The following is a 15,295-nucleotide window of genomic DNA, read 5'->3' as shown; positions in this document are numbered from 1 at the left end:
TTAAGACAAATGTTTTTCTCAGAGTGAACAACTCTATTGGGACGGAGGGAATACTTGATACTAATAATAAAGTGGAACAAGAGAATATTGCAAATGTAACTATTTAACTGTATCAACAATGAATTATATATTTATATCCATTAAGGAGTCTATAATAGTTATGAGAATCAAACAACTATATAATGAAATATATTTATACAAGTTTTTTCTTTCTAATTATGTTCAATCAAAAATTAAAAAATGATCCAATTCAATCCTTGAGAGTGTTTTAGCCTTTGCATGAGTAAATAAAAAGGTTATTTGCATATTAAATTTTAATATTTCACGTTTATAGCAATTTAATTCAATTCTTTAAAACATGGTATCACATTCTAATTTTGCGGGTTTTATTAGTGTGTAGTCTATAGTCGTTGTCTCTAAAATTAAAGCTAAAAAGTGTGTATGCGACGCCATTTTGTATAAAACGACGTCATAAAACGGAAATATGCATATAATGCCAAAAAATGAAAAATTGAAATGCGTGATGCCACATTTTAAAAATTGTAACTAAATTGCTACAACTATAAAAAGCTGGAATTTATATGTAAATAATTCTAAATAAAATAAACTCAATATTTTTTTCGGGCAGAAGGTATAAAAAAGCCTTCAACTTTTTCTCAAAACTACATATTAGCACTTTTACTTTTTTAGGCACAATTAAGCCCTCGTGTTTTTAAAATTGAGCAATTAAACCCTCGTTGTTTTAAAATCATACAAATAAACTCTTTTAGTTTATTTTTGGGACACTTACTTTCTCAAATTTTTGATAAATATTTAAACATTAAAATTACTTTTGAACTTTTTTCTTATAAGATTATGAGAGACATGTCAGCCATTAACAAGTGTTTTTAATGGTATTTGACGAAATGAGTTATTTATTCTATTTAAAAATAAATAAAGTTTAATTATATCTAAAAAAAATAAAAAAACTGATTTATACTTTTATAAAAACTACGAGAGACAAACATCGTTAATGGTGTTTGGTTATCCATTTTTATTGTGGACTGCTAAATACCGCCCGTACTTAACTACATACGGCCTTAAATATTACCTTTCTATCCTTTAGCTAAAAATATTGAAAATCAAACTCTCTCAACTCTATTCAAATCCGAAGAACAACAATCATTATATCAAGTTCAAATGTCGGATTCTAACCGGGAAAGCGGACAACAACAACCGGTTAGTAATCGTTTTTAGTTTTTGTAGATTTTTAAGTAGGAATTTTAGTTTTTTTTTAAATTTTTTTGCTGCAGACGCGATCCGAACGGGTTCGGATCGCGTCCGCAGCAGCGGCGGACGTCCGCCGGAGAAGTGCGGCGGTAAGCCGCACGTCTCCGGCTCCGGCGGACGTGCGATGTCCAGCCGGACGCGACACGTGCGGGACGTCCTTCGTGGACGTCCCACACTTCCCGGACGTTTCCTCGGGACGTCCGGAAGATGAACAGTCCGGAAAAAAAAAATGAAAAAAACAAAAAAAAAACAATAAAAACTTAAAAAATACCTCAGGAGAAGCCGAGAAATTTGTTTCCGGTACTTGATATTCATATTCCGATGATTTTGAAGTCTTATCTGTCATTATGTTTTTTGAGATTCGAATAAGTTGAGAGAATGTGTTTTTTTTCCAGTTTTTAGTAAAAAGTCGAAATTGTAATAATTTGTGCGGTAGGTAGATAAATTACGGCGGTATTTAAGAACACCCTTTTTATTTGCTTTGAAATATGGAAAGAAGTGCTAAAAGAAAAACAAAACAAAAGAAGGTGGGGGGCCAAGTTGGGTGATAGTGAATCGTGGATGATGTAAATCAAATTTGTGAGAATCAGTGTTGCACTACATATGTTTGGTTATCCACGTGCCATTCAAAATCGTGCATGTTTTTGGGCATAAACATTTACTATATATTTTTGTATTCATTAGTTGCTGATATACTGTGTGAGCTATATAATAGAAAGTAATCTACTGTATTTTTTTTATATCCAGTTTAAAAATGATAATTTCTAGTCCAAATAGATAGATTGGTTGTGTGAAATTTAAACTCGAAATCTCCGTAATTTTCAAAAGCGAAAATATCAATTGGATTAACCACAATTTATAAAATAGCTCAATTTGATCATAATTTTCATTTCATTATTGTATTCCTTTTACTCCATCTTTAATTTATAATAATAAATTTATTTTCTTACCTATTTAATATAAATAACTTTCTTAAATTTTTATTTATTATTTTCATTCACTTTGTAGTGATCTTAGACGAATATCTAATTTGCAATTTGGGTTAAATGCAAATTCATACACCATTTGACCTAATTTGCAATTATGACATAAACTTTTAAACTTGGCAATGTCGGTAATGAACTTTGCACTTTTGGCAAATCGGTACACCGATTATTTTCCAGAACAATTTTGCTGAGTTGGAAGCCGGAATCAACACATATACTGACACAATGAATTTCAGTATTTACCACGTAATTTGGCACGTTTGCAAATTAAACCACAAACTTTAACGTAATTTGCAATTACAACACTAATTTTAAAATTTTGGCAAAAACAGGCATCAACTTTTACTTTTTGACAAATCAAAACACCGTTTATTTTCCAACTTGTCAGCCTACGTGGCAATTCCGACTTCAACTCAGCAAAAATGCCCTGGGAAAATATCGGTGTATCGATTTGCCAAAAGTGCAAAGTTCATTACTGACATTGCCAAGTTTAAAAGTTTATGTTGTAATTGCAAATTAGGTCAAAGTTGTTGTATGAATTTGCATTTAACCCTTTTAAATTTTATAGTATTAAACATACCATTATAGGAAAAAAATTATCACGACTCAAATTATTGAGCCGAGACCGGCGCTAGGGAATGGGAGTGATAGCTCCAAAACCCGTAACAAGCCTAAAACATAAATTTTTTTTTGCAAAACATATAACACATACGGAAGCAAACATATAACATGTATTCAAATATTTACACTAGTTGTTCCGGGCTCTAGTTTTCGTACTACATACGAACTGGCCTCACGGTACTATATACATACTAGTGTATCGTAAACATATCACCGGCATCTGGTGCTGTGAACAAAACACAACATACGTAGCCTATAAAAATATATAAACAAGGACATCAAATAAAACACTAAACCATATGCATTGCTGTCAAGGCTACTACTATGTCGACTCGGGACTACTACTGTAACTCTACGGAAGTCAGGAACTATACATGCTATTGATGACTTCCGGATCCAAAAAGGATGGACTCTAGCCAAGTCCAAACACTAAGCACCTGAAAATATTTAAAAACAACGGGTTAGACTATGCTGAGTGAGATTATAAATTACTAACGGTGTTATAAAAATAACATCGCATTTAAAACAATCATTATACAATATATAATATAAGCCGAGTATTTGATTCGATCGAAACCCTAATCTTGTAAATAAACTTAAACCGTACCATTCCTAGTATTCATAATGAATACTATCTTTTAATCTGGATGGGGTTACGGGATAGCTCCACCGTGTCAACCACCATCGGGTCGGGCATCGGGATAGTTCAACAATTATGTCTCATACCATCTCCAATCCAACTATACAGCGGAGTCCCGGTATAATTCAACCAAGGTGACTCACTAGATACAGGCCGCGGGATAATTCAATCAAGCTGACCTCATATCACATTCATAATATGTTAGTCTAATTCTACTTTGCTTACTACAACTTACCGACACTGGTGATCACACAACCTATTAACACCCAATAGGTAGTTGTTCCCTCGGATCGCACACCAGATTCCTATATTTAAAACAATCAAACATATGATTCAAATCATATAATACGCGATGTATGCGATAATACTATTTATAATATATAAAATAACTTTTACGAATAATACACGAAAGTAAAATGTAGCTCACTTGACCCGCTATCCAATCTACAATGTACTCGTAGCTTGCCGATACGTCTAATACATATACAAATCAAATATATGTTTAGTACATAAACGTGAACCTCGTAAACCTAAAACCCTAGGTTATGGGTTTAGGTAATCCAATTTCACTTTTAAAACGGTTCGTAAACTCGACAATCCTTAATCACGGCCTTATACGTGTTTTAATACCATTCAAGGTATTCGACTAATTGATTAAATTTTGTTCAAATCATCCATTTGGAACCCTAATCCGAATCGTCCAGTTTGACGATCGTTTCTTACGTTTTCGAAGTCCACAGAGTGCTTCCAGATAGGGGTAGGTCGTGTCAGACCTCGACACGACGAGCGGGGGTCGACGGTGGCTAGGCACATCGTGCCTAGCCTCTCTCACGTCGTGAGAGAGGATCTTACGACGTGAGAGCCAATCTCGCGAGACTTGCCCTCGCGTCGCGAGACAATGTCTCACGACGTGAGGCACTCGTTTCTAGCCCTCCTCCGTCGTTTTTCACCCACAAATTCATGCAAACTCATTCCAACATGCTTATATACGTATATACCTCAAAACCCAACTCTGAAACGCTCAAAAACAGTGATTTTAACGTGTTTTACGTAAGTTCGATCCAAAGTATAACGGTACAACATGAAACAGACCTTATTATCCATTTTTCACAATAAAAACGTCGAACTTGCCTTGTTTTGAAGCTCGGGGAAGGTAGGGCTTGAATTCCGAAGAGATCGACACTAAGAACGCGTGATTCCGACGTCGAACGGCGAAACCCTTATCATTTGTCACTTTTCTCTCGTTTTCTCTTCTTCTGATCTTCTTTTCTTGTTTCTTAACTTCATTCATAATCTTTGTTATATATATATCATGGCTAATTGTCCACTTTGATCCTTCATTTCATTAACTTAAACCATTTCTCTTTTAAACTTATCCTTTTAACCAAACAGTTAATTATTCACTTTAACTCAATTACGTACGTATTATTTATATCCAATAAATAATACTAACTCATAATTACTAATTTCCGTCGAATATATTTTATTTGCAATTTCCTAGATTTAACTCGTGATTTACCAAATTGGGACCTAAAATTATTTTTATAAGTTTTCTTTCCGTTCTTTTTACTCCCAAATTTTATCCTTTAAACTAATTCTAATATCAAACTTTTCGTATTAGAATTCTTAGAACCGACCTATTCGGGTTTTGTCTATCCAATCACTTCAATATTATTTGTCCTACTAGATCGGGTTATTGGAAAAAGGTCAAATTACCAATTCCGGCAACATCAAACGTACGGGGTATTACAAATATGCACATTCTAACTATAAAAACTGTTGACTTAAGTGACAATTTGCCCCTTCAACTTGTATGTAATGAGTAATTAACACATAAATTAATTTTATGGTCAAATTAGTCACGAACTTGTTGATTATGGGCAATTAATCCATTTTGGCAATTTGCCCCCTTAACTCGTAAATTAATTGTTCCCTAAGTTGGCAATTTACCCCCTTAACTTATAAACTAATTTTACCAAATGGGATTAACTGTCTATAATTACCAAGTTCATGACTAATTTGCCTACAAAGTTAATTTGTATTTTAATTGCCCATTGCTTACAAGTTGAGAGAGCAAATTGCCACTTAAGTCAAAACTGCTGTTTTTTTATTTGTGCAAAATTAATTATAAATTTATTATAATAGAAAAGAAAAAATATTATTTAAAATTTAAACTAATTGATTGGTTAAAATTGGATATTTTAATTGTGGATGATGATTTATTAGGATTTGCTCTTTAAATTGTCTTTTTTTTTTCTTTTAGTGGTGCTCAATTTTATGCCTATGCTATGATTAAACTTCCTTTACTAAACATTGATTAATGTTATGATGACAAATTAGAAAATTCATTTCAAAAGTGTTTTATCTACAATGACTTATAGTGCAGAGTACTACGGCTCGTTGTATATCCTCTTTCTTGATGTTTTAAAAATTAGTACTAATAAATAAATGCGGATATTAAACCGTGGGGGTTACTAAGTTATTTCAGAATTACAGAATGAGTACTGAGTTTCAAATCGTTAAATAATGGTCACCAGCTTAACTAGATACTTCAACGGGAGGTTATTTTGTCCAAAACGCACAAATTTATTGCGTTTTTGCCTACGTGGCTCGTTTGAAAACTACGCAAATTATCTCTCCTCCACATGCCATCCAATATCTGTCACCTGGTGCCTCATAAGCACTCCCCATTAAACTCTTATATTCAATGGTAAAAAAAAACAGTAATAATTTTCTTCTTGTTCATTCTCCCATTAATGCTATCACCAACTTGTTCTTCTCCCATGAAATCTTTTGCAACCCTAGGTTTTTTCTATTAATTTTCTCACCTCAAGCCCCTGCATCAATTATTTCGCCCCCAAACCTAAGCGAAACCCTAACAAAATTAAATCCAAAACAAAACCCTAACAAAATTGAACCACTACCGGCTGATAAATGGAGTTTAAAATCTGAATTTCTTATTGTGAATGCAATCAGTCAGCTTAATTAAAAACATCGTGGATTGAGAGTAACCAAGGAAAATGTTTTTTTGGCTGTTATGGTTTTCATGTAATACTTTCGTTTTAGGGGTAATTTTTTAATGTCATTATCTTGTAATTTATCAAACTGAATATGGTAACTTTGTATGTTGTAGTCTGGAGATGGTTGTGATTTCTTCTATTGGATTGATACACCCTTGTCCCATAAGGCTAAAGTTAAAGCTGTCAAAGTTGGATTACTGAGAAAGTTTGAGAAGGAGGAAGAAAGCAAGAAGATGAAGAAAGCAAGCTGGTTTGGTATGAAATATATGATGATTTTTTTGGTTGCTTTTTTTTTTTCTTCTAGGAAGATGCAGCTACAATTAGATGGTTAATGGTGTGACTTAGATGCAACTGCTGCAATTAGGACTTAGATGGAGTAGGTGTTTGAATGTATGGAGGTGTTTGAATATAACTGGAAATTAACCGAATATTAATAAAATTTATCCTAACTTATTTGTTTAATGCACAACAATAGTAAATTTAATATAATGCACAAAAATTTAAACAATTGTAGAAAGTATTAACCAAACAATTGCAGAAAGTATTTAACAAATAATTGCAGCACCAACAAAAATATAAAATTAGATAATATAATTCATTACAGAACCAACAAAAACATACATCAGCATTAGTTTGAACATGAGGTGGATGCAATATTAAATTTAACAGCACCAACCTAATAAAAAAAGAGTTAAATATCATCCATTCTTACACTATTTATTGCTATGGTGCCTCACTGCAGTAAAAGTTACTGGTGCCACAAAATAAGTGTAGTTTAATAATATTTTTACACAAACATCCAAAATATTGTCCCCTTAGCATATGTTGAAACTTTCTCCTCATGGTTTGTCCACTTGACCTAGTGGAACCCAAGCCCTTCTTTTCCTTGTTTGACTTGCATTAGGTTTGTTGGTACCACTTGAAGCAGCTTTGGCCCCACTCGAAGCAGCTTTGGCACCACTTGAACATGCCTTAACTCTTCCCTTTCTTTGGGGTAGATCTGGCCTCTTAAAGGGTGTTGGTTCAGGTGCTTCAAGAGCTGAGTCTAACCTTCTCTTCACATGAAGCTTGTTTGGTCTTGGCGCTCTGAAGGTAGGTGGTTTTTCCATTTACCTAAGCCTCTCTTCATATGTAGCTCTCTACATAAACCAAATAAATCAGAACAGACACAACAACAAATCCTCACAATACAAATACAAACCAATTAGATAACAAAAAACATAAACACTCACCATTGATACACTTTGTTGAGATGGGATCTCATCAAGTCTAGTAGTAGAATTACTAACAGCTGAAGCTTATTTTTCCATCATAGAAACAAGTTCATCTACTACATCATCCAGTGCAGTATCAAATTCAGAATCCAGTTCAGCAAATGTGCTTGGATGTCTAGATCCAGCTTGAGGAGCAGGTTGAGGCCCAAATCTAGCTTTATGAGGAGCAGTAGGTTCATGAGGAGCATGTTGAGGCCCAGATCCAGGTTCATGAGGAGCATGTCGAGGCCCAGATCCAGGTTCATGAGGAGCAGTTTGCATCTAGTCTTGTTGTTAGGCTTAAATTTCAACACATACCGGTTCTTATTCCATAATTTTTAACTGCCTCTTTGAACTGCCCAAAACTTCTGAACTTCATCCCAATTTTAAGTTAGGATCATCCATATTCTCTTCATCAAACTCAGAAAACCTAGGCCTTAAGGACTCCACATCATGGTCACTATCTGAGCATGAGTGAAGCTTATCAGAATCAACATCTTCATTCTGACCTTGACTACCACCATGAGTTGCACCACCATAAGCTGTACTACCCTAAGCTCTATCCTGAGATGTACCCTGAGTTGTACCCTGAGCTAAACCCTGAACTGTACCCTGAGCTGTACCTGAGCTGCACCCTGATTAGTACTCTGAGATGTACCCTGACCATGAGCTTAAGGACTATCTTCATCCACTATCTCATTTACACCTTCATTCTCTGCCACTTCTCTTTCAACAGTAAGTTCATCTTCTTCTTGCATATCCCCGTCCCTATCCAAGCTGTGATCAGAGCTATAGTCAGAGTCCTCCAAACCACTATCAGAGTTGTAGTCAGCACCATCCTCCTCTGGACTAACTTCAATGTCATCAAACATTTCCAAGACAGCATGTACATCTACCACCACTTCACCTTCACTCAAACTTAATCCCATTCTTTTAACATCTTCATCATTTTTGCACAGGTATTAACTTTACCAAATCTCCATCTCAGGCATGGTAGTACCTATATTCTTTTGCCTCTAACCCTAACCCTATGATCTGACTGTTACTAACAAGCTCAGACATTGAACAAGTGGGCATAGTACATCAATATATCCTATTATAGAGTGATCATAACCTATATCAGGTCCCATTACAATTTTATGAACTCGTATACTGAAGTAATCATAATTGGGAGCTACACGAAGAAGTTGACATTAGGGTTAGAAGAAGAAATACAATAGTAGAGTAAAATACTATACCCAATGCATATAGATAAAAACTTACCATAAATTGGAGGTGCAAATCCATCTAAGTGAGTTCTCCATTGATTGTACATGTCTTCAACGAAGTTAGCAGCTTCAATTTGGGTTTATTTTATCAAAGATAAGTAAAATTAGGGTTACAAAAACAAAAAATTAGGGTTACGATCAAAATAAAATGTTGAATGTATCAATAATTGGATGAAACGCGAAGAGGAAGAGTATTAATTTAGGGTTCATCTTGTTTCAATGGGGGAATAGGGATTGATTTAGGTCTGAAAATGGATATGAAGAGTTTAACCCGTTTTTTTACTGCTTAGGGTTAAAGAATGGGGAGTGGTTATGTGGCACCAGGTGGCAGATATTGAATGGCACGTGGAGGAGAGATAATATGTGTAGTTTTCAGGCGAGTCACGTAGGCAAAAACACAGCAAATTGTGCGTTTTGGACAAAATAACCTCTTGTTGAAATATCTGGTTAAGCTGGTGACCATTATTTAACGATTTAAAACTCAGTACTCATTCTGTAATCCTGGGATAATTTAATGACCCCCACAGTTTAATATCCAAATAAACCCTCTCTTCTTTTATAAATTCTAGCCACAACAAGAAAAAGGTAAATTCTAGCTAATTTTTGGTTTAAAATCTCGTATTCATTTTATTTTGTATCTATAATCATCTAGTTGAGATCTATCGATATTTAACTTTATTTAACTTTATTTTTTCTATGGATGTTTTGTCCTTTTAAATGAAATTCTAGTTCAATTTGTTTTATATATTTTGCTATTTTTTAATGAAAATATTTTATATAGCGTAATCTGAAGTTTTATTAATAAAAAATAATTTCTAATATTCTCTCCATTGGATTCATTCAAAGATCAAAGAGTTCATTTGGAATTTGACATAACCATTAAGTAGAACAGATAGAGCACCGAGTTGCATATCCGTAGAGCTCCGTTAATACAGTTAAAAGAATTAGATATAATTTTTTGTTATTTTACTAATGTACTTTTAAATATATTAATTTATTTAATATTTGATTAAGTTGTATTTTTTGTTTCTCTATTGATGAATTTTTTATTATTTAAGAAAATGTAATAAATTATGATCAACTTATACAAATAGCATGCATTAATTTTTGATACTTTTTTACAAATACCGGAAAAAATAAAAATATTTACAAAACTACAATATGTATTTTTTTAACAGAAATATAAAAAATAATTACAAAAATATAAACTTTTAAAAAATATTTACAAATATACAACTTTTTTGTATACACATATAATTTGTATACTATCTATATATAATCTGTATATAATACGAATTATATACAAATTATATACGTCTTTTTTAAAAGAAAATTCAGATCTATCAGATCTGAAAATTTCATCTGTATATAATCCGTATATAATACGAATTATATACGTTTTTTTTAGATCTAAAAATAAAATTTCAGATCTGAAAAAAGGAGATGAGGATTTTAGACGAACTGAAAAATCAAATCACGAATCATATACAATAAATCTTAGATCTATACATACAACAAGAATAAAATCCTAGATCTATACATACAAATCCTACATCTAAACATACAAATTTGATTTTGTAACATTTAAAATCTGATTATAAGAAATAAATTTGAATGGAAGCGTGAGGGGATGAGCAGCGGCAGCGGTAACAGTGACAGCAAAGTGAGGAAAAGCGGCGGCGATGTGAGGGGAGAGCGACGACGCGAGAGGAGAACGGCGGCAGCGGAGAGGAGAGCGGCGACGGCGTAGAGGAAAGCGGCGATAGCAGTAAAAGATGGATAGAGATTGATGTTAGTGGTGGTGGATGTTAATGGAGGAAGAGAGAAAATAAAATTAGGGTTTAGACGGAGAAGATGAAGAAAAAGGGAGAAATGATATTTTTGTTAATAAAAAAGATAAAGTTGTATATTTAGAAATATGAAGAACACTCTTATAAAGAGAAAGTATAAGGTAATATGTTTGTAAATATTTTACCTTATTATCGTATGGAGTGTAAATATTTCTTAATTTTTTTTTGCACATCATTAATTTGGTGATTTTTAGTGCAATTACATTTTTATTTAAATGCGAACTTTTTGTCTAGATACCACTCAACGTTTATCCATAAGGTTTTAATGTCATCTTTCTTGAACCATCTAAAAGATAATGAAAGAATTCTACTCAAACTACAAATACTATAGAATAAAAACTCCTAATCCGGACTTTATTAGGTATGTCTAACCCCACTATTATATAAAGAGACTCGATGTATGTCAATCAACATATATTATTATCATTATTCTACAAACTCTTAAACTACTTCGTAAAGTCTAGACTAACTTTACTATCATAGTATTTATCAGACAACCAACATCAGGTCAGCAGTTTAACTTCTGTTTTACAGGTTATCCGTCGAAAAGACAGACTCCATCCCGTATGATAAAATAATGTAAAATTATTAGATCAAATAATATTACTCGTTAAGAAATAGAAAAAAAACAATACAAGAAAAAAATCTTGTCTATTTTTAACACGTCTTATACTAAAAATTTCGTCGGTCTATTTTGACATAATGTGAATCGTGTTAGATATATTCATTTATCAGTTAAAGAGTCTAATTTGTAAAAGTAAATTATAATTTAGTCTAGTAAAAATTTAAATTATCAATAAAATAAAAACTAAACTCAAGGGGTAATAATGATTAATAATTTTAATTTCAATTTTAAAATTTGAAATCAATAATTTTAAATAGCTAATTTGGCTTTTAATTATGTGCAATAATATTTTGATTTATTTTGTTATTATTTTTATCCTTTTCTATAAATTTTATACTTGATAACATATAAAATTAATCATTTTAGTGATATTATACTAATATTAATCAAATTTCATTTATTTAAGTTATTTATAAATTGTTGAAAATATATTGTTATTGTATTTTTTAAATAACTTAGATTAATTTATACTAAAATAAGTTAAGTTTTTTTGGCCAAAGATAACAATATATAAATATATAAAAAGAAAAGTCATTTCATGAAGATGATGAGAGCAATTCTTAGCTAAGAAAATAAAAATGGACTTCGCGGCTACTAATTGAGCCATCCAAATACACATTCGTTTAACAAATTAGAATACTGATGCTTGAACAATTTGTTAAACGAATGGTAGCTATATAGAACGATAAAACATAAAAATGGAAACTACTTACCGTTTATAGCATTAAAGTAATATAAGTATTATCTTGGATTTTGTAGAGCGCATAACTGAAATGTCAGGATCATTCAGAAAAAAAACACCGTATACAGCATAACTGATCATTTAAATTAATAAATAATAAAACAAATCAGTTTAATCTTATCTGATAGTAGAAGAGTTCTACCTATTGATGACGGAGAATGGGAGTTAGAGGGGCCTGTAGTAAGGGCCCTCTTATAGAATAAACTTTCTAGAGAAGCTCTTCCGATAAAAACTAAAAACAAGTTTAATAACTAAATTAGACTCTATTTTGACAATTGAATGACGCTAGCATTTTGTGGGAGAAAAGTTAAATAACTTAAAATTATCGTGTGTATATATATATATATATATATATATATATATATATATATATATAGGGGTGAGCAACGGTCGGTTCGGTCATCGAACCGTCCAAAAATTCAAAACTGTTCGGTTTTTTAAAAATTTCGGTCACCGAACCGTATTAACCAAATTATATCAAAACCGTATTAATCAAACCAAAATATTACGGTTTGGTTCGGTTCGGTCGAAAACCGTAATATTTTTTGTATGGTTTTTAGAAAGAAAAAAAAAACAGTTTTTTAAAAAATAAATAAAAAAAATGAAAAAAAAATAATCTAGAGAGTACATGTGCTTTAAATTAAATCTATATTTATCGTTTTTTATTATAAAACTATAAAATTAAACAAGTTAAATATATAAATGTGAGTATTTGAAAGTTTAAAACAACGTAATTTTTAAATACGGTCGGTTCGGTTATTACAGTTATTTTTTTGTAAAAACCATAAACCGAACCGAATAGTCAAAATTTCAAAAATTCGGACCGTAACCGAACCATATTTTCAAATTATATTTTGGTTTGATTAATTCGGTTCGGTTCGGTTATCGGTTTTGACCGTTTAATGCTCACCCCTATATATATATACTTCGTTATAATAAGTATAGACTAGTGATTATAAACATAAATTTGGGGATAATAGTCATTATTCTTAACAATTATTACTAAATACTTCCTCCGTTCCAATAGTGTTGTCCACAATAAAAAACAATTGTCCTAAAACTCTTATCCACTATCAAAAAATAATTAATTTTTGAGCAAATTATGCTAAGGTCCATGAGGTATACTATAATTAACAGTTTGGTACCTCTTGTTTCAAAAGTCTACTTAATGATCCCTCAGTTTCAATTCCGTTAACTATTAGGTCCCTATGTCGATCTCGACACTTATTTTCAAACGATTTGGTACCCCACCTTTTGTTTTGTGAACGTTGGTCCCTCATTTTTAATTTTTTTTAAACGATTTCCCTCACTTTTAAATGATTTAGTACCCGAATTTTAATCCGTTAAACGATTTGGTCCCTCAAATTAATAGAAGAATCTCTTAGTTAACGAAATCAAAACTGAAGGACCATTAAGTAGACTTTTGAAACAAGTGGTACCAAACTGTTAATTATGATATATATCTCATGGGCCTCTAAGTAATTTGCTCTTAATTTACACTTAATTTTGGGACGATGACAAAAGTACCTAAAATTTTAAAAATATTTACAAAAGTACCTGTAAACTTTTTTTATTTACAAAAATACGACTGATTTAAAATTAATTACAAAAGTATTAAAAAAATGAAAATTAATTACAAAAATACGATTTGTATAGTGTCGGTATAATTATGGTATAATTTTGGAATATTAAAACTATAAATCAGATAATTTAAAAATAATATTTGGTTTATTATTGGTATAATTTCAGTATATTTTTGGTATATTGATTATAAATTTTTATATATATTTTCTAGTGGTAATGATTTTTGGTTTATTATGTGTATTTTTCACTATAGTTGGTAATGAACTAGAAAATTTGTATACTCTTGGTATACTGATGGTATAATTTTGGTATATTATTAATTTAATTTTCAGTATACGATTTGATGTAATTTTGGTAAATTTTTATTTAATATTAATAAAATCTCAGTATGTATAATGTTGTTATAATTTTGGTATAATGTTGATATAATGTTAGTTTATTAGTATACTAACATCATACCCACAGTATACACCGTATGTTTGATATTATTTTTTACTTTTTTGTATTTTTGTAAATATTATTAATATTTTTGTAAATGAAAAAAGTCAACATATACTTTTGTAATTATTTTCATTTTTTTTTATAAATGGTGTAATTTCCTCCTTAATTTTCCTATATTATGTCTGTTTAAAATCCACTAATGAGTAAATTGAAAGTAAATTGTAAGTGAACCCTATATTAAATAAGAGTATGATAAGAAAAGTACAAAAAAATTTATAAAATTCGTAAACAATACTCCCTCCGTCCCAAATTGATAGACACTATTTTGAATTTTTTTGTTCCAAATTATAAACGTTAATTTATTGCTTTAATGTTTAAATGGCATATATATCCTCATTAATTGTAATCCGTGGACTAAGTTTATTGTAATTCTATAAAAACATACTACACTCCCTTATTTAATGCAGTGTTGACTTTATTTCTTAATAGGTTTTGCTATCTTTTCAGAGAGATTCTTAAGTAGACTCAGTATACCACGTCATCCGTGGACTAAGCCTATCAAATAATGACACGTCATTAAAATGATGGTAATCTTGTAATATTACTATTTAAAAGTGTAAATAAATAATAAACGAATTTACAAGGTTGTCATCATTTTAATTACGTGTCATTATATGATAGGCTTAGTCCACGGGTGACGTGGTGGACCAAGTCTACCTAAGAATCTCTCTAAAAAGATTAAAAAATAAAGTCAATACTGCATTAAATAAGGGTAAGTGTAGTACGTTTTTATAGAATTATAATAGATTTATTAATTTTTTTAATACTCGTGTTTATCTTAAACTGTCTATTAATTTGAGATGGAAGGAATAATTTTATTTTTTAAACTATGTGATAAAAGTAAAGTGAACAATTTTATTAAAATTGAGGGAGTAATTTGTAGTCAAAAAGTAAAAGGATCCTATCAAATTTATTACCTGTCAAGAAATTATTGGC

This window comes from Mercurialis annua, linkage group LG5 (genome assembly GCF_937616625.2).
Source record: "Mercurialis annua linkage group LG5, ddMerAnnu1.2, whole genome shotgun sequence".
In the NCBI taxonomy this organism is placed as follows: Eukaryota; Viridiplantae; Streptophyta; class Magnoliopsida; order Malpighiales; family Euphorbiaceae; genus Mercurialis; species Mercurialis annua.
Note: the sequence above shows the minus strand (reverse complement) of the source record.